The 18703-nt window shown below is 45.1% G+C and overlaps 3 non-coding genes across 3 annotated transcripts; all 3 read left to right on the forward strand.

Moving 5' to 3' along the window:
• The first annotated feature begins 8078 nt into the window (after positions 1-8078).
• TRNAA-AGC (transfer RNA alanine (anticodon AGC)) lies at positions 8079-8151 on the forward strand. The gene has a single exon. It is a non-coding gene; the product is annotated as a tRNA-Ala (tRNA).
• A 1279-nt stretch (positions 8152-9430) lies between these two features.
• TRNAA-AGC (transfer RNA alanine (anticodon AGC)) lies at positions 9431-9503 on the forward strand. Its single transcript has one exon. It is a non-coding gene; the product is annotated as a tRNA-Ala (tRNA).
• A 3983-nt stretch (positions 9504-13486) lies between these two features.
• Positions 13487-13559, forward strand: TRNAA-AGC (transfer RNA alanine (anticodon AGC)). Its single transcript has one exon. It is a non-coding gene; the product is annotated as a tRNA-Ala (tRNA).
• Positions 13560-18703: the final 5144 nt, after the last annotated feature.

Consider the following 18703-nt stretch of genomic DNA (forward strand, 5'->3'; position numbering starts at 1 on the left):
GTGAGAGGTAGCGGGATCAATGCCCGCATCCTCCAAAGCTTTTGTTTGCAGACTTTTTCAAAAAGCAGGACAATTCTACTCTTGTTTCCTGCTCATGGAACATATTTGCAAGCTTAGGAAACACACGACTGCCGCCTTGGCATCCGTCGATAGCTCATCTGGTAGAGCGGAGGTCTGTAGGAGAAAATTAGCAATCCTTAGGTCGCTGGTTGAATTCCGGCTCGAAGGACCTCTTTTTGGATGTTTCAACCTGTTGACAAATGCACCCCCGCTGCCCTCAACTTCTATCTATCCAGACAGACCATTTCCAGAAGGCTCTCCTGTCTGTGTTGGGTATTTGAAGCGGACATCTGACCAAAACTCTTAGTTGAGAGTCAACGTAGGACTTTCTGTAACTGTGACATGCAACTGAAAAAAATGGAGGGCCCAGCCATCAGTGGGAGGGATTGAACCACCGACCTTTCGGTTATCAGACAAAAAAACACTTTCACAACCTTCAAGCTTTGCTTATTAGTCATGCAACCTCCCAGTTTCTCATGCCACTTGTCATGGATCTGGACCATTCTTTTTACATTGCAACTTTTTAATCCTATTGACTGGGATTTTTTTTTCTTTTCTCACACCGTACATGTTGAAAGGGTTGCTCAACCAGTGACCTTTCCTTCCTGCCGAAACTCTTTGTTTATTGTCACCCTAAGACTATCTGTAACTGAAACAAAAAGAGCACGCTGCCGTCCCTGGGTGGGCTTGAGCCACCAACCTTTCGGTTAACAGCCGAACGCGCTAACCGATTGCGCCACAGAGACTTCCACACTCGGCCTCTTTGATCAAAGCTGTAAAAAAGCCACATTATGGTCGGCATCACTTCTGTTTCTCGTCAGAAGAGAACAGAGACCCGAATCGCTAGCTGTCTCGTTTTCACAACCTTCGAACTGTGCTTTTTATTCATGCAACCTCCCAGTTTCTCATGCCACATGTCGTCTCCTTTGCAACAGAGTGGCGCAGGCAAAGACTTTTGGGCTCACAACCAAAAGGGCCGATTGATCTGGACCATTCTTTCTACTTTGCAGCTTTCTTATCCAATTAATTGTTTTTTTTTTTCTCTTCTCACACTTCTTCACACCCTACACCAATGGCTCACCTGTATTTTTACACCACCAGGCACCCTGTAAGCTCCACACCCTTTCTACTTTTTTGGGAGAAAGACATCCACACTTAAAAAAAAAAAAAGCTCTTCAAAGCAACCTCTTTAAAAAGTATGTGGTGATCGTACTCGTGGTAAAATAAAGCAACACAACTGTGGTGCCGGCATGGGGGATTAGCTCAAATGGTAGAGCGCTCGCTTAGCATGTGAGAGGTAGCGGGATCAATGCCCGCATCCTCCAAAGCTTTTGTTTGCAGACTTTTTCAAAAAGCAGGACAATTCTACTCTTGTTTCCTGCTCATGGAACATATTTGCAAGCTTAGGAAACACACGACTGCCGCCTTGGCATCCGTCGATAGCTCATCTGGTAGAGCGGAGGTCTGTAGGAGAAAATTAGCAATCCTTAGGTCGCTGGTTGAATTCCGGCTCGAAGGACCTCTTTTTGGATGTTTCAACCTGTTGACAAATGCACCCCCGCTGCCCTCTACTTCTATCTATCCAGACAGACCATTTCCAGAAGGCTCTCCTGTCTGTGTTGGGTATTTGAAGCGGACATCTGACCAAAACTCTTAGTTGAGAGTCAACGTAGGACTTTCTGTAACTGTGACATGCAACTGAAAAAAAGGGAGGGCCCAGCCATCAGTGGGAGGGATTGAACCACCGACCTTTCGGTTATCAGACAAAAAAACACTTTCACAACCTTCAAGCTTTGCTTATTAGTCATGCAACCTCCCAGTTTCTCATGCCACTTGTCATGGATCTGGACCATTCTTTTTACATTGCAACTTTTTAATCCTATTGACTGGGATTTTTTTTTCTTTTCTCACACCGTACATGTTGAAAGGGTTGCTCAACCAGTGACCTTTCCTTCCTGCCGAAACTCTTTGTTTATTGTCACCCTAAGACTATCTGTAACTGAAACAAAAAGAGCACGCTGCCGTCCCTGGGTGGGCTTGAGCCACCAACCTTTCGGTTAACAGCCAAACGCGCTAACCGATTGCGCCACAGAGACTTCCACACTCGGCCTCTTTGATCAAAGCTGTAAAAAAGCCACATTATGGTCGGCATCACTTCTGTTTCTCGTCAGAAGAGAACAGAGACCCGAATCGCTAGCTGTCTCGTTTTCACAACCTTCGAACTGTGCTTTTTATTCATGCAACCTCCCAGTTTCTCATGCCACATGTTGTCTCCTTTGCAACAGAGTGGCGCAGGCAAAGACTTTTGGGCTCACAACCAAAAGGGCCGATTGATCTGGACCATTCTTTCTACTTTGCAACTTTCTTATCCAATTAATTGTTTTTTTTCTCTTCTCACACTTCTTCACACCCTACACCAATGGCTCACCTGTATTTTTACACCACCAGGCACCCTGTAAGCTCCACACCCTTTCTACTTTTTTTGGAGAAAGACATCCACACTTAAAAAAAAAAAAAAAAAAAAAAAAAAGCTCTTCAAAGCAACCTCTTTAAAAAGTATGTGGTGATCGTACTCGTGGTAAAATAAAGCAACACAACTGTGGTGCCGGCATGGGGGATTAGCTCAAATGGTAGAGCGCTCGCTTAGCATGTGAGAGGTAGCGGGATCAATGCCCGCATCCTCCAAAGCTTTTGTTTGCAGACTTTTTCAAAAAGCAGGACAATTCTACTCTTGTTTCCTGCTCATGGAACATATTTGCAAGCTTAGGAAACACACGACTGCCGCCTTGGCATCCGTCGATAGCTCATCTGGTAGAGCGGAGGTCTGTAGGAGAAAATTAGCAATCCTTAGGTCGCTGGTTGAATTCCGGCTCGAAGGACCTCTTTTTGGATGTTTCAACCTGTTGACAAATGCACCCCCGCTGCCCTCTACTTCTATCTATCCAGACAGACCATTTCCAGAAGGCTCTCCTGTCTGTGTTGGGTATTTGAAGCGGACATCTGACCAAAACTCTTAGTTGAGAGTCAACGTAGGACTTTCTGTAACTGTGACATGCAACTGAAAAAAATGGAGGGCCCAGCCATCAGTGGGAGGGATTGAACCACCGACCTTTCGGTTATCAGACAAAAAAACACTTTCACAACCTTCAAGCTTTGCTTATTAGTCATGCAACCTCCCAGTTTCTCATGCCACTTGTCATGGATCTGGACCATTCTTTTTACATTGCAACTTTTTAATCCTATTGACTGGGATTTTTTTTTCTTTTCTCACACCGTACATGTTGAAAGGGTTGCTCAACCAGTGACCTTTCCTTCCTGCCGAAACTCTTTGTTTATTGTCACCCTAAGACTATCTGTAACTGAAACAAAAAGAGCACGCTGCCATCCCTGGGTGGGCTTGAGCCACCAACCTTTCGGTTAACAGCCGAACGCGCTAACCGATTGCACCACAGAGACTTCCACACTCGGCCTCTTTGATCAAAGCTGTAAAAAAGCCACATTATGGTCGGCATCACTTCTGTTTCTCGTCAGAAGAGAACAGAGACCCGAATCGCTAGCTGTCTCGTCTTCACAACCTTCGAACTGTGCTTTTTATTCATGCAACCTCCCAGTTTCTCATGCCACATGTCGTCTCCTTTGCAACAGAGTGGCGCAGGCAAAGACTTTTGGGCTCACAACCAAAAGGGCCGATTGATCTGGACCATTCTTTCTACTTTGCAACTTTCTTATCCAATTAATTGTTTTTTTTTCTCTTCTCACACTTCTTCACACCCTACACCAATGGCTCACCTGTATTTTTACACCACCAGGCACCCTGTAAGCTCCACACCCTTTCTACTTTTTTGGGAGAAAGACATCCACACTTAAAAAAAAAAAAAAAAAGCTCTTCAAAGCAACCTCTTTAAAAAGTATGTGGTGATCGTACTCGTGGTAAAATAAAGCAACACAACTGTGGTGCCGGCATGGGGGATTAGCTCAAATGGTAGAGCGCTCGCTTAGCATGTGAGAGGTAGCGGGATCAATGCCCGCATCCTCCAAAGCTTTTGTTTGCAGACTTTTTCAAAAAGCAGGACAATTCTACTCTTGTTTCCTGCTCATGGAACATATTTGCAAGCTTAGGAAACACACGACTGCCGCCTTGGCATCCGTCGATAGCTCATCTGGTAGAGCGGAGGTCTGTAGGAGAAAATTAGCAATCCTTAGGTCGCTGGTTGAATTCCGGCTCGAAGGACCTCTTTTTGGATGTTTCAACCTGTTGACAAATGCACCCCCGCTGCCCTCAACTTCTATCTATCCAGACAGACCATTTCCAGAAGGCTCTCCTGTCTGTGTTGGGTATTTGAAGCGGACATCTGACCAAAACTCTTAGTTGAGAGTCAACGTAGGACTTTCTGTAACTGTGACATGCAACTGAAAAAAATGGAGGGCCCAGCCATCAGTGGGAGGGATTGAACCACCGACCTTTCGGTTATCAGACAAAAAAACACTTTCACAACCTTCAAGCTTTGCTTATTAGTCATGCAACCTCCCAGTTTCTCATGCCACTTGTCATGGATCTGGACCATTCTTTTTACATTGCAACTTTTTAATCCTATTGACTGGGATTTTTTTTTCTTTTCTCACACCGTACATGTTGAAAGGGTTGCTCAACCAGTGACCTTTCCTTCCTGCCGAAACTCTTTGTTTATTGTCACCCTAAGACTATCTGTAACTGAAACAAAAAGAGCACGCTGCCGTCCCTGGGTGGGCTTGAGCCACCAACCTTTCGGTTAACAGCCGAACGCGCTAACCGATTGCGCCACAGAGACTTCCACACTCGGCCTCTTTGATCAAAGCTGTAAAAAAGCCACATTATGGTCGGCATCACTTCTGTTTCTCGTCAGAAGAGAACAGAGACCCGAATCGCTAGCTGTCTCGTTTTCACAACCTTCGAACTGTGCTTTTTATTCATGCAACCTCCCAGTTTCTCATGCCACATGTCGTCTCCTTTGCAACAGAGTGGCGCAGGCAAAGACTTTTGGGCTCACAACCAAAAGGGCCGATTGATCTGGACCATTCTTTCTACTTTGCAGCTTTCTTATCCAATTAATTGTTTTTTTTTTTCTCTTCTCACACTTCTTCACACCCTACACCAATGGCTCACCTGTATTTTTACACCACCAGGCACCCTGTAAGCTCCACACCCTTTCTACTTTTTTGGGAGAAAGACATCCACACTTAAAAAAAAAAAAAGCTCTTCAAAGCAACCTCTTTAAAAAGTATGTGGTGATCGTACTCGTGGTAAAATAAAGCAACACAACTGTGGTGCCGGCATGGGGGATTAGCTCAAATGGTAGAGCGCTCGCTTAGCATGTGAGAGGTAGCGGGATCAATGCCCGCATCCTCCAAAGCTTTTGTTTGCAGACTTTTTCAAAAAGCAGGACAATTCTACTCTTGTTTCCTGCTCATGGAACATATTTGCAAGCTTAGGAAACACACGACTGCCGCCTTGGCATCCGTCGATAGCTCATCTGGTAGAGCGGAGGTCTGTAGGAGAAAATTAGCAATCCTTAGGTCGCTGGTTGAATTCCGGCTCGAAGGACCTCTTTTTGGATGTTTCAACCTGTTGACAAATGCACCCCCGCTGCCCTCTACTTCTATCTATCCAGACAGACCATTTCCAGAAGGCTCTCCTGTCTGTGTTGGGTATTTGAAGCGGACATCTGACCAAAACTCTTAGTTGAGAGTCAACGTAGGACTTTCTGTAACTGTGACATGCAACTGAAAAAAAGGGAGGGCCCAGCCATCAGTGGGAGGGATTGAACCACCGACCTTTCGGTTATCAGACAAAAAAACACTTTCACAACCTTCAAGCTTTGCTTATTAGTCATGCAACCTCCCAGTTTCTCATGCCACTTGTCATGGATCTGGACCATTCTTTTTACATTGCAACTTTTTAATCCTATTGACTGGGATTTTTTTTTCTTTTCTCACACCGTACATGTTGAAAGGGTTGCTCAACCAGTGACCTTTCCTTCCTGCCGAAACTCTTTGTTTATTGTCACCCTAAGACTATCTGTAACTGAAACAAAAAGAGCACGCTGCCGTCCCTGGGTGGGCTTGAGCCACCAACCTTTCGGTTAACAGCCGAACGCGCTAACCGATTGCGCCACAGAGACTTCCACACTCGGCCTCTTTGATCAAAGCTGTAAAAAAGCCACATTATGGTCGGCATCACTTCTGTTTCTCGTCAGAAGAGAACAGAGACCCGAATCGCTAGCTGTCTCGTTTTCACAACCTTCGAACTGTGCTTTTTATTCATGCAACCTCCCAGTTTCTCATGCCACATGTCGTCTCCTTTGCAACAGAGTGGCGCAGGCAAAGACTTTTGGGCTCACAACCAAAAGGGCCGATTGATCTGGACCATTCTTTCTACTTTGCAACTTTCTTATCCAATTAATTGTTTTTTTTTCTCTTCTCACACTTCTTCACACCCTACACCAATGGCTCACCTGTATTTTTACACCAACAGGCACCCTGTAAGCTCCACACCCTTTCTACTTTTTTGGGAGAAAGACATCCACACTTAAAAAAAAAAAAAAAAAGCTCTTCAAAGCAACCTCTTTAAAAAGTATGTGGTGATCGTACTCGTGGTAAAATAAAGCAACACAACTGTGGTGCCGGCATGGGGGATTAGCTCAAATGGTAGAGCGCTCGCTTAGCATGTGAGAGGTAGCGGGATCAATGCCCGCATCCTCCAAAGCTTTTGTTTGCAGACTTTTTCAAAAAGCAGGACAATTCTACTCTTGTTTCCTGCTCATGGAACATATTTGCAAGCTTAGGAAACACACGACTGCCGCCTTGGCATCCGTCGATAGCTCATCTGGTAGAGCGGAGGTCTGTAGGAGAAAATTAGCAATCCTTAGGTCGCTGGTTGAATTCCGGCTCGAAGGACCTCTTTTTGGATGTTTCAACCTGTTGACAAATGCACCCCCGCTGCCCTCTACTTCTATCTATCCAGACAGACCATTTCCAGAAGGCTCTCCTGTCTGTGTTGGGTATTTGAAGCGGACATCTGACCAAAACTCTTAGTTGAGAGTCAACGTAGGACTTTCTGTAACTGTGACATGCAACTGAAAAAAAGGGAGGGCCCAGCCATCAGTGGGAGGGATTGAACCACCGACCTTTCGGTTATCAGACAAAAAAACACTTTCACAACCTTCAAGCTTTGCTTATTAGTCATGCAACCTCCCAGTTTCTCATGCCACTTGTCATGGATCTGGACCATTCTTTTTACATTGCAACTTTTTAATCCTATTGACTGGGATTTTTTTTTCTTTTCTCACACCGTACATGTTGAAAGGGTTGCTCAACCAGTGACCTTTCCTTCCTGCCGAAACTCTTTGTTTATTGTCACCCTAAGACTATCTGTAACTGAAACAAAAAGAGCACGCTGCCGTCCCTGGGTGGGCTTGAGCCACCAACCTTTCGGTTAACAGCCAAACGCGCTAACCGATTGCGCCACAGAGACTTCCACACTCGGCCTCTTTGATCAAAGCTGTAAAAAAGCCACATTATGGTCGGCATCACTTCTGTTTCTCGTCAGAAGAGAACAGAGACCCGAATCGCTAGCTGTCTCGTTTTCACAACCTTCGAACTGTGCTTTTTATTCATGCAACCTCCCAGTTTCTCATGCCACATGTCGTCTCCTTTGCAACAGAGTGGCGCAGGCAAAGACTTTTGGGCTCACAACCAAAAGGGCCGATTGATCTGGACCATTCTTTCTACTTTGCAACTTTCTTATCCAATTAATTGTTTTTTTTTCTCTTCTCACACTTCTTCACACCCTACACCAATGGCTCACCTGTATTTTTACACCACCAGGCACCCTGTAAGCTCCACACCCTTTCTACTTTTTTGGGAGAAAGACATCCACACTTAAAAAAAAAAAAAAAAAGCTCTTCAAAGCAACCTCTTTAAAAAGTATGTGGTGATCGTACTCATGGTAAAATAAAGCAACACAACTGTGGTGCCGGCATGGGGGATTAGCTCAAATGGTAGAGTGCTCGCTTAGCATGTGAGAGGTAGCGGGATCAATTCCCGCATCCTCCAAAGCTTTTGTTTGCAGACTTTTTCAAAAAGCAGGACAATTCTACTCTTGTTTCCTGCTCATGGAACATATTTGCAAGCTTAGTAAACACACGACTGCCGCCTTGGCATCCGTCGATAGCTCATCTGGTAGAGCGGAGGTCTGTAGGAGAAAATTAGCAATCCTTAGGTCGCTGGTTGAATTCCGGCTCGAAGGACCTCTTTTTGGATGTTTCAACCTGTTGACAAATGCACCCCCGCTGCCCTCTACTTCTATCTATCCAGACAGACCATTTCCAGAAGGCTCTCCTGTCTGTGTTGGGTATTTGAAGCGGACATCTGACCAAAACTCTTAGTTGAGAGTCAACGTAGGACTTTCTGTAACTGTGACATGCAACTGAAAAAAAGGGAGGGCCCAGCCATCAGTGGGAGGGATTGAACCACCGACCTTTCGGTTATCAGACAAAAAAACACTTTCACAACCTTCAAGCTTTGCTTATTAGTCATGCAACCTCCCAGTTTCTCATGCCACTTGTCATGGATCTGGACCATTCTTTTTACATTGCAACTTTTTAATCCTATTGACTGGGATTTTTTTTTCTTTTCTCACACCGTACATGTTGAAAGGGTTGCTCAACCAGTGACCTTTCCTTCCTGCCGAAACTCTTTGTTTATTGTCACCCTAAGACTATCTGTAACTGAAACAAAAAGAGCACGCTGCCGTCCCTGGGTGGGCTTGAGCCACCAACCTTTCGGTTAACAGCCGAACGCGCTAACCGATTGCGCCACAGAGACTTCCACACTCGGCCTCTTTGATCAAAGCTGTAAAAAAGCCACATTATGGTCGGCATCACTTCTGTTTCTCGTCAGAAGAGAACAGAGACCCGAATCGCTAGCTGTCTCGTTTTCACAACCTTCGAACTGTGCTTTTTATTCATGCAACCTCCCAGTTTCTCATGCCACATGTCGTCTCCTTTGCAACAGTGTGGCGCAGGCAAAGACTTTTGGGCTCACAACCAAAAGGGCCGATTGATCTGGACCATTCTTTCTACTTTGCAACTTTCTTATCCAATTAATTGTTTTTTTTTCTCTTCTCACACTTCTTCACACCCTACACCAATGGCTCACCTGTATTTTTACACCACCAGGCACCCTGTAAGCTCCACACCCTTTCTACTTTTTTGGGAGAAAGACATCCACACTTAAAAAAAAAAAAAAAAAGCTCTTCAAAGCAACCTCTTTAAAAAGTATGTGGTGATCGTACTCGTGGTAAAATAAAGCAACACAACTGTGGTGCCGGCATGGGGGATTAGCTCAAATGGTAGAGTGCTCGCTTAGCATGTGAGAGGTAGCGGGATCAATTCCCGCATCCTCCAAAGCTTTTGTTTGCAGACTTTTTCAAAAAGCAGGACAATTCTACTCTTGTTTCCTGCTCATGGAACATATTTGCAAGCTTAGTAAACACACGACTGCCGCCTTGGCATCCGTCGATAGCTCATCTGGTAGAGCGGAGGTCTGTAGGAGAAAATTAGCAATCCTTAGGTCGCTGGTTGAATTCCGGCTCGAAGGACCTCTTTTTGGATGTTTCAACCTGTTGACAAATGCACCCCCGCTGCCCTCTACTTCTATCTATCCAGACAGACCATTTCCAGAAGGCTCTCCTGTCTGTGTTGGGTATTTGAAGCGGACATCTGACCAAAACTCTTAGTTGAGAGTCAACGTAGGACTTTCTGTAACTGTGACATGCAACTGAAAAAAAGGGAGGGCCCAGCCATCAGTGGGAGGGATTGAACCACCGACCTTTCGGTTATCAGACAAAAAAACACTTTCACAACCTTCAAGCTTTGCTTATTAGTCATGCAACCTCCCAGTTTCTCATGCCACTTGTCATGGATCTGGACCATTCTTTTTACATTGCAACTTTTTAATCCTATTGACTGGGATTTTTTTTTCTTTTCTCACACCGTACATGTTGAAAGGGTTGCTCAACCAGTGACCTTTCCTTCCTGCCGAAACTCTTTGTTTATTGTCACCCTAAGACTATCTGTAACTGAAACAAAAAGAGCACGCTGCCGTCCCTGGGTGGGCTTGAGCCACCAACCTTTCGGTTAACAGCCGAACGCGCTAACCGATTGCGCCACAGAGACTTCCACACTCGGCCTCTTTGATCAAAGCTGTAAAAAAGCCACATTATGGTCGGCATCACTTCTGTTTCTCGTCAGAAGAGAACAGAGACCCGAATCGCTAGCTGTCTCGTTTTCACAACCTTCGAACTGTGCTTTTTATTCATGCAACCTCCCAGTTTCTCATGCCACATGTCGTCTCCTTTGCAACAGAGTGGCGCAGGCAAAGACTTTTGGGCTCACAACCAAAAGGGCCGATTGATCTGGACCATTCTTTCTACTTTGCAACTTTCTTATCCAATTAATTGTTTTTTTTTCTCTTCTCACACTTCTTCACACCCTACACCAATGGCTCACCTGTATTTTTACACCACCAGGCACCCTGTAAGCTCCACACCCTTTCTACTTTTTTGGGAGAAAGACATCCACACTTAAAAAAAAAAAAAAAAAGCTCTTCAAAGCAACCTCTTTAAAAAGTATGTGGTGATCGTACTCGTGGTAAAATAAAGCAACACAACTGTGGTGCCGGCATGGGGGATTAGCTCAAATGGTAGAGCGCTCGCTTAGCATGTGAGAGGTAGCGGGATCAATGCCCGCATCCTCCAAAGCTTTTGTTTGCAGACTTTTTCAAAAAGCAGGACAATTCTACTCTTGTTTCCTGCTCATGGAACATATTTGCAAGCTTAGGAAACACACGACTGCCGCCTTGGCATCCGTCGATAGCTCATCTGGTAGAGCGGAGGTCTGTAGGAGAAAATTAGCAATCCTTAGGTCGCTGGTTGAATTCCGGCTCGAAGGACCTCTTTTTGGATGTTTCAACCTGTTGACAAATGCACCCCCGCTGCCCTCTACTTCTATCTATCCAGACAGACCATTTCCAGAAGGCTCTCCTGTCTGTGTTGGGTATTTGAAGCGGACATCTGACCAAAACTCTTAGTTGAGAGTCAACGTAGGACTTTCTGTAACTGTGACATGCAACTGAAAAAAAGGGAGGGCCCAGCCATCAGTGGGAGGGATTGAACCACCGACCTTTCGGTTATCAGACAAAAAAACACTTTCACAACCTTCAAGCTTTGCTTATTAGTCATGCAACCTCCCAGTTTCTCATGCCACTTGTCATGGATCTGGACCATTCTTTTTACATTGCAACTTTTTAATCCTATTGACTGGGATTTTTTTTTCTTTTCTCACACCGTACATGTTGAAAGGGTTGCTCAACCAGTGACCTTTCCTTCCTGCCGAAACTCTTTGTTTATTGTCACCCTAAGACTATCTGTAACTGAAACAAAAAGAGCACGCTGCCGTCCCTGGGTGGGCTTGAGCCACCAACCTTTCGGTTAACAGCCGAACGCGCTAACCGATTGCGCCACAGAGACTTCCACACTCGGCCTCTTTGATCAAAGCTGTAAAAAAGCCACATTATGGTCGGCATCACTTCTGTTTCTCGTCAGAAGAGAACAGAGACCCGAATCGCTAGCTGTCTCGTTTTCACAACCTTCGAACTGTGCTTTTTATTCATGCAACCTCCCAGTTTCTCATGCCACATGTCGTCTCCTTTGCAACAGAGTGGCGCAGGCAAAGACTTTTGGGCTCACAACCAAAAGGGCCGATTGATCTGGACCATTCTTTCTACTTTGCAACTTTCTTATCCAATTAATTGTTTTTTTTTCTCTTCTCACACTTCTTCACACCCTACACCAATGGCTCACCTGTATTTTTACACCACCAGGCACCCTGTAAGCTCCACACCCTTTCTACTTTTTTGGGAGAAAGACATCCACACTTAAAAAAAAAAAAAAAAAGCTCTTCAAAGCAACCTCTTTAAAAAGTATGTGGTGATCGTACTCGTGGTAAAATAAAGCAACACAACTGTGGTGCCGGCATGGGGGATTAGCTCAAATGGTAGAGCGCTCGCTTAGCATGTGAGAGGTAGCGGGATCAATGCCCGCATCCTCCAAAGCTTTTGTTTGCAGACTTTTTCAAAAAGCAGGACAATTCTACTCTTGTTTCCTGCTCATGGAACATATTTGCAAGCTTAGGAAACACACGACTGCCGCCTTGGCATCCGTCGATAGCTCATCTGGTAGAGCGGAGGTCTGTAGGAGAAAATTAGCAATCCTTAGGTCGCTGGTTGAATTCCGGCTCGAAGGACCTCTTTTTGGATGTTTCAACCTGTTGACAAATGCACCCCCGCTGCCCTCTACTTCTATCTATCCAGACAGACCATTTCCAGAAGGCTCTCCTGTCTGTGTTGGGTATTTGAAGCGGACATCTGACCAAAACTCTTAGTTGAGAGTCAACGTAGGACTTTCTGTAACTGTGACATGCAACTGAAAAAAAGGGAGGGCCCAGCCATCAGTGGGAGGGATTGAACCACCGACCTTTCGGTTATCAGACAAAAAAACACTTTCACAACCTTCAAGCTTTGCTTATTAGTCATGCAACCTCCCAGTTTCTCATGCCACTTGTCATGGATCTGGACCATTCTTTTTACATTGCAACTTTTTAATCCTATTGACTGGGATTTTTTTTTCTTTTCTCACACCGTACATGTTGAAAGGGTTGCTCAACCAGTGACCTTTCCTTCCTGCCGAAACTCTTTGTTTATTGTCACCCTAAGACTATCTGTAACTGAAACAAAAAGAGCACGCTGCCGTCCCTGGGTGGGCTTGAGCCACCAACCTTTCGGTTAACAGCCGAACGCGCTAACCGATTGCGCCACAGAGACTTCCACACTCGGCCTCTTTGATCAAAGCTGTAAAAAAGCCACATTATGGTCGGCATCACTTCTGTTTCTCGTCAGAAGAGAACAGAGACCCGAATCGCTAGCTGTCTCGTTTTCACAACCTTCGAACTGTGCTTTTTATTCATGCAACCTCCCAGTTTCTCATGCCACATGTCGTCTCCTTTGCAACAGAGTGGCGCAGGCAAAGACTTTTGGGCTCACAACCAAAAGGGCCGATTGATCTGGACCATTCTTTCTACTTTGCAACTTTCTTATCCAATTAATTGTTTTTTTTTCTCTTCTCACACTTCTTCACACCCTACACCAATGGCTCACCTGTATTTTTACACCACCAGGCACCCTGTAAGCTCCACACCCTTTCTACTTTTTTGGGAGAAAGACATCCACACTTAAAAAAAAAAAAAAAAAGCTCTTCAAAGCAACCTCTTTAAAAAGTATGTGGTGATCGTACTCGTGGTAAAATAAAGCAACACAACTGTGGTGCCGGCATGGGGGATTAGCTCAAATGGTAGAGCGCTCACTTAGCATGTGAGAGGTAGCGGGATCAATTCCCGCATCCTCCAAAGCTTTTGTTTGCAGACTTTTTCAAAAAGCAGGACAATTCTACTCTTGTTTCCTGCTCATGGAACATATTTGCAAGCTTAGGAAACACACGACTGCCGCCTTGGCATCCGTCGATAGCTCATCTGGTAGAGCGGAGGTCTGTAGGAGAAAATTAGCAATCCTTAGGTCGCTGGTTGAATTCCGGCTCGAAGGACCTCTTTTTGGATGTTTCAACCTGTTGACAAATGCACCCCCGCTGCCCTCTACTTCTATCTATCCAGACAGACCATTTCCAGAAGGCTCTCCTGTCTGTGTTGGGTATTTGAAGCGGACATCTGACCAAAACTCTTAGTTGAGAGTCAACGTAGGACTTTCTGTAACTGTGACATGCAACTGAAAAAAAGGGAGGGCCCAGCCATCAGTGGGAGGGATTGAACCAACGACCTTTCGGTTATCAGACAAAAAAACACTTTCACAACCTTCAAGCTTTGCTTATTAGTCATGCAACCTCCCAGTTTCTCATACCACTTGTCATGGATCTGGACCATTCTTTTTACATTGCAACTTTTTAATCCTATTGACTGGGATTTTTTTTTCTTTTCTCACACCGTACATGTTGAAAGGGTTGCTCAACCAGTGACCTTTCCTTCCTGCCGAAACTCTTTGTTTATTGTCACCCTAAGACTATCTGTAACTGAAACAAAAAGAGCACGCTGCCGTCCCTGGGTGGGCTTGAGCCACCAACCTTTCGGTTAACAGCCGAACGCCCTAACCGATTGCGCCACAGAGGCTTCCACACTCGGCCTCTTTGATCAAAGCTGTAAAAAAGCCACATTATGGTCGGCATCACTTCTGTTTCTCGTCAGAAGAGAACAGAGACCCGAATCGCTAGCTGTCTCGTTTTCACAACCTTCGAACTGTGCTTTTTATTCATGCAACCTCCCAGTTTCTCATGCCACATGTCGTCTCCTTTGCAACAGAGTGGCGCAGGCAAAGACTTTTGGGCTCACAACCAAAAGGGCCGATTGATCTGGACCATTCTTTCTACTTTGCAACTTTCTTATCCAATTAATTGTTTTTTTTTCTCTTCTCACACTTCTTCACACCCTACACCAATGGCTCACCTGTATTTTTACACCACCAGGCACCCTGTAAGCTCCACACCCTTTCTACTTTTTTGGGAGAAAGACATCCACACTTAAAAAAAAAAAAAAAAAGCTCTTCAAAGCAACCTCTTTAAAAAGTATGTGGTGATCGTACTCGTGGTAAAATAAAGCAACACAACTGTGGTGCCGGCATGGGGGATTAGCTCAAATGGTAGAGCGCTCGCTTAGCATGTGAGAGGTAGCGGGATCAATGCCCGCATCCTCCAAAGCTTTTGTTTGCAGACTTTTTCAAAAAGCAGGACAATTCTACTCTTGTTTCCTGCTCATGGAACATATTTGCAAGCTTAGGAAACACACGACTGCCGCCTTGGCATCCGTCGATAGCTCATCTGGTAGAGCGGAGGTCTGTAGGAGAAAATTAGCAATCCTTAGGTCGCTGGTTGAATTCCGGCTCGAAGGACCTCTTTTTGGATGTTTCAACCTGTTGACAAATGCACCCCCGCTGCCCTCTACTTCTATCTATCCAGACAGACCATTTCCAGAAGGCTCTCCTGTCTGTGTTGGGTATTTGAAGCGGACATCTGACCAAAACTCTTAGTTGAGAGTCAACGTAGGACTTTCTGTAACTGTGACATGCAACTGAAAAAAAGGGAGGGCCCAGCCATCAGTGGGAGGGATTGAACCAACGACCTTTCGGTTATCAGACAAAAAAACACTTTCACAACCTTCAAGCTTTGCTTATTAGTCATGCAACCTCCCAGTTTCTCATGCCACTTGTCATGGATCTGGACCATTCTTTTTACATTGCAACTTTTTAATCCTATTGACTGGGATTTTTTTTTCTTTTCTCACACCGTACATGTTGAAAGGGTTGCTCAACCAGTGACCTTTCCTTCCTGCCGAAACTCTTTGTTTATTGTCACCCTAAGACTATCTGTAACTGAAACAAAAAGAGCACGCTGCCGTCCCTGGGTGGGCTTGAGCCACCAACCTTTCGGTTAACAGCCGAACGCGCTAACCGATTGCGCCACAGAGACTTCCACACTCGGCCTCTTTGATCAAAGCTGTAAAAAAGCCACATTATGGTCGGCATCACTTCTGTTTCTCGTCAGAAGAGAACAGAGACCCGAATCGCTAGCTGTCTCGTTTTCACAACCTTCGAACTGTGCTTTTTATTCATGCAACCTCCCAGTTTCTCATGCCACATGTCGTCTCCTTTGCAACAGAGTGGCGCAGGCAAAGACTTTTGGGCTCACAACCAAAAGGGCCGATTGATCTGGACCATTCTTTCTACTTTGCAACTTTCTTATCCAATTAATTGTTTTTTTTTCTCTTCTCACACTTCTTCACACCCTACACCAATGGCTCACCTGTATTTTTACACCACCAGGCACCCTGTAAGCTCCACACCCTTTCTACTTTTTTGGGAGAAAGACATCCACACTTAAAAAAAAAAAAAAAAAAAAAGCTCTTCAAAGCAACCTCTTTAAAAAGTATGTGGTGATCGTACTCGTGGTAAAATAAAGCAACACAACTGTGGTGCCGGCATGGGGGATTAGCTCAAATGGTAGAGCGCTCGCTTAGCATGTGAGAGGTAGCGGGATCAATGCCCGCATCCTCCAAAGCTTTTGTTTGCAGACTTTTTCAAAAAGCAGGACAATTCTACTCTTGTTTCCTGCTCATGGAACATATTTGCAAGCTTAGGAAACACACGACTGCCGCCTTGGCATCCGTCGATAGCTCATCTGGTAGAGCGGAGGTCTGTAGGAGAAAATTAGCAATCCTTAGGTCGCTGGTTGAATTCCGGCTCGAAGGACCTCTTTTTGGATGTTTCAACCTGTTGACAAATGCACCCCCGCTGCCCTCTACTTCTATCTATCCAGACAGACCATTTCCAGAAGGCTCTCCTGTCTGTGTTGGGTATTTGAAGCGGACATCTGACCAAAACTCTTAGTTGAGAGTCAACGTAGGACTTTCTGTAACTGTGACATGCAACTGAAAAAAAGGGAGGGCCCAGCCATCAGTGGGAGGGATTGAACCACCGACCTTTCGGTTATCAGACAAAAAAACACTTTCACAACCTTCAAGCTTTGCTTATTAGTCATGCAACCTCCCAGTTTCTCATGCCACTTGTCATGGATCTGGACCATTCTTTTTACATTGCAACTTTTTAATCCTATTGACTGGGATTTTTTTTTCTTTTCTCACACCGTACATGTTGAAAGGGTTGCTCAACCAGTGACCTTTCCTTCCTGCCGAAACTCTTTGTTTATTGTCACCCTAAGACTATCTGTAACTGAAACAAAAAGAGCACGCTGCCGTCCCTGGGTGGGCTTGAGCCACCAACCTTTCGGTTAACAGCCAAACGCGCTAACCGATTGCGCCACAGAGACTTCCACACTCGGCCTCTTTGATCAAAGCTGTAAAAAAGCCACATTATGGTCGGCATCACTTCTGTTTCTCGTCAGAAGAGAACAGAGACCCGAATCGCTAGCTGTCTCGTTTTCACAACCTTCGAACTGTGCTTTTTATTCATGCAACCTCCCAGTTTCTCATGCCACATGTTGTCTCCTTTGCAACAGAGTGGCGCAGGCAAAGACTTTTGGGCTCACAACCAAAAGGGCCGATTGATCTGGACCATTCTTTCTACTTTGCAACTTTCTTATCCAATTAATTGTTTTTTTTCTCTTCTCACACTTCTTCACACCCTACACCAATGGCTCACCTGTATTTTTACACCACCAGGCACCCTGTAAGCTCCACACCCTTTCTACTTTTTTTGGAGAAAGACATCCACACTTAAAAAAAAAAAAAAAAAAAAAAAAAAAGCTCTTCAAAGCAACCTCTTTAAAAAGTATGTGGTGATCGTACTCGTGGTAAAATAAAGCAACACAACTGTGGTGCCGGCATGGGGGATTAGCTCAAATGGTAGAGCGCTCGCTTAGCATGTGAGAGGTAGCGGGATCAATGCCCGCATCCTCCAAAGCTTTTGTTTGCAGACTTTTTCAAAAAGCAGGACAATTCTACTCTTGTTTCCTGCTCATGGAACATATTTGCAAGCTTAGGAAACACACGACTGCCGCCTTGGCATCCGTCGATAGCTCATCTGGTAGAGCGGAGGTCTGTAGGAGAAAATTAGCAATCCTTAGGTCGCTGGTTGAATTCCGGCTCGAAGGACCTCTTTTTGGATGTTTCAACCTGTTGACAAATGCACCCCCGCTGCCCTCTACTTCTATCTATCCAGACAGACCATTTCCAGAAGGCTCTCCTGTCTGTGTTGGGTATTTGAAGCGGACATCTGACCAAAACTCTTAGTTGAGAGTCAACGTAGGACTTTCTGTAACTGTGACATGCAACTGAAAAAAAGGGAGGGCCCAGCCATCAGTGGGAGGGATTGAACCACCGACCTTTCGGTTATCAGACAAAAAAACACTTTCACAACCTTCAAGCTTTGCTTATTAGTCATGCAACCTCCCAGTTTCTCATGCCACTTGTCATGGATCTGGACCATTCTTTTTACATTGCAACTTTTTAATCCTATTGACTGGGATTTTTTTTTCTTTTCTCACACCGTACATGTTGAAAGGGTTGCTCAACCAGTGACCTTTCCTTCCTGCCGAAACTCTTTGTTTATTGTCACCCTAAGACTATCTGTAACTGAAACAAAAAGAGCACGCTGCCGTCCCTGGGTGGGCTTGAGCCACCAACCTTTCGGTTAACAGCCAAACGCGCTAACCGATTGCGCCACAGAGACTTCCACACTCGGCCTCTTTGATCAAAGCTGTAAAAAAGCCACATTATGGTCGGCATCACTTCTGTTTCTCGTCAGAAGAGAACAGAGACCCGAATCGCTAGCTGTCTCGTTTTCACAACCTTCGAACTGTGCTTTTTATTCATGCAACCTCCCAGTTTCTCATGCCACATGTCGTCTCCTTTGCAACAGAGTGGCGCAGGCAAAGACTTTTGGGCTCACAACCAAAAGGGCCGATTGATCTGGACCATTCTTTCTACTTTGCAACTTTCTTATCCAATTAATTGTTTTTTTTTCTCTTCTCACA

Source organism: Rhinoderma darwinii, unplaced genomic scaffold (assembly GCF_050947455.1).
Source record: "Rhinoderma darwinii isolate aRhiDar2 unplaced genomic scaffold, aRhiDar2.hap1 Scaffold_428, whole genome shotgun sequence".
Lineage (NCBI taxonomy): Eukaryota > Metazoa > Chordata > Amphibia > Anura > Rhinodermatidae > Rhinoderma > Rhinoderma darwinii.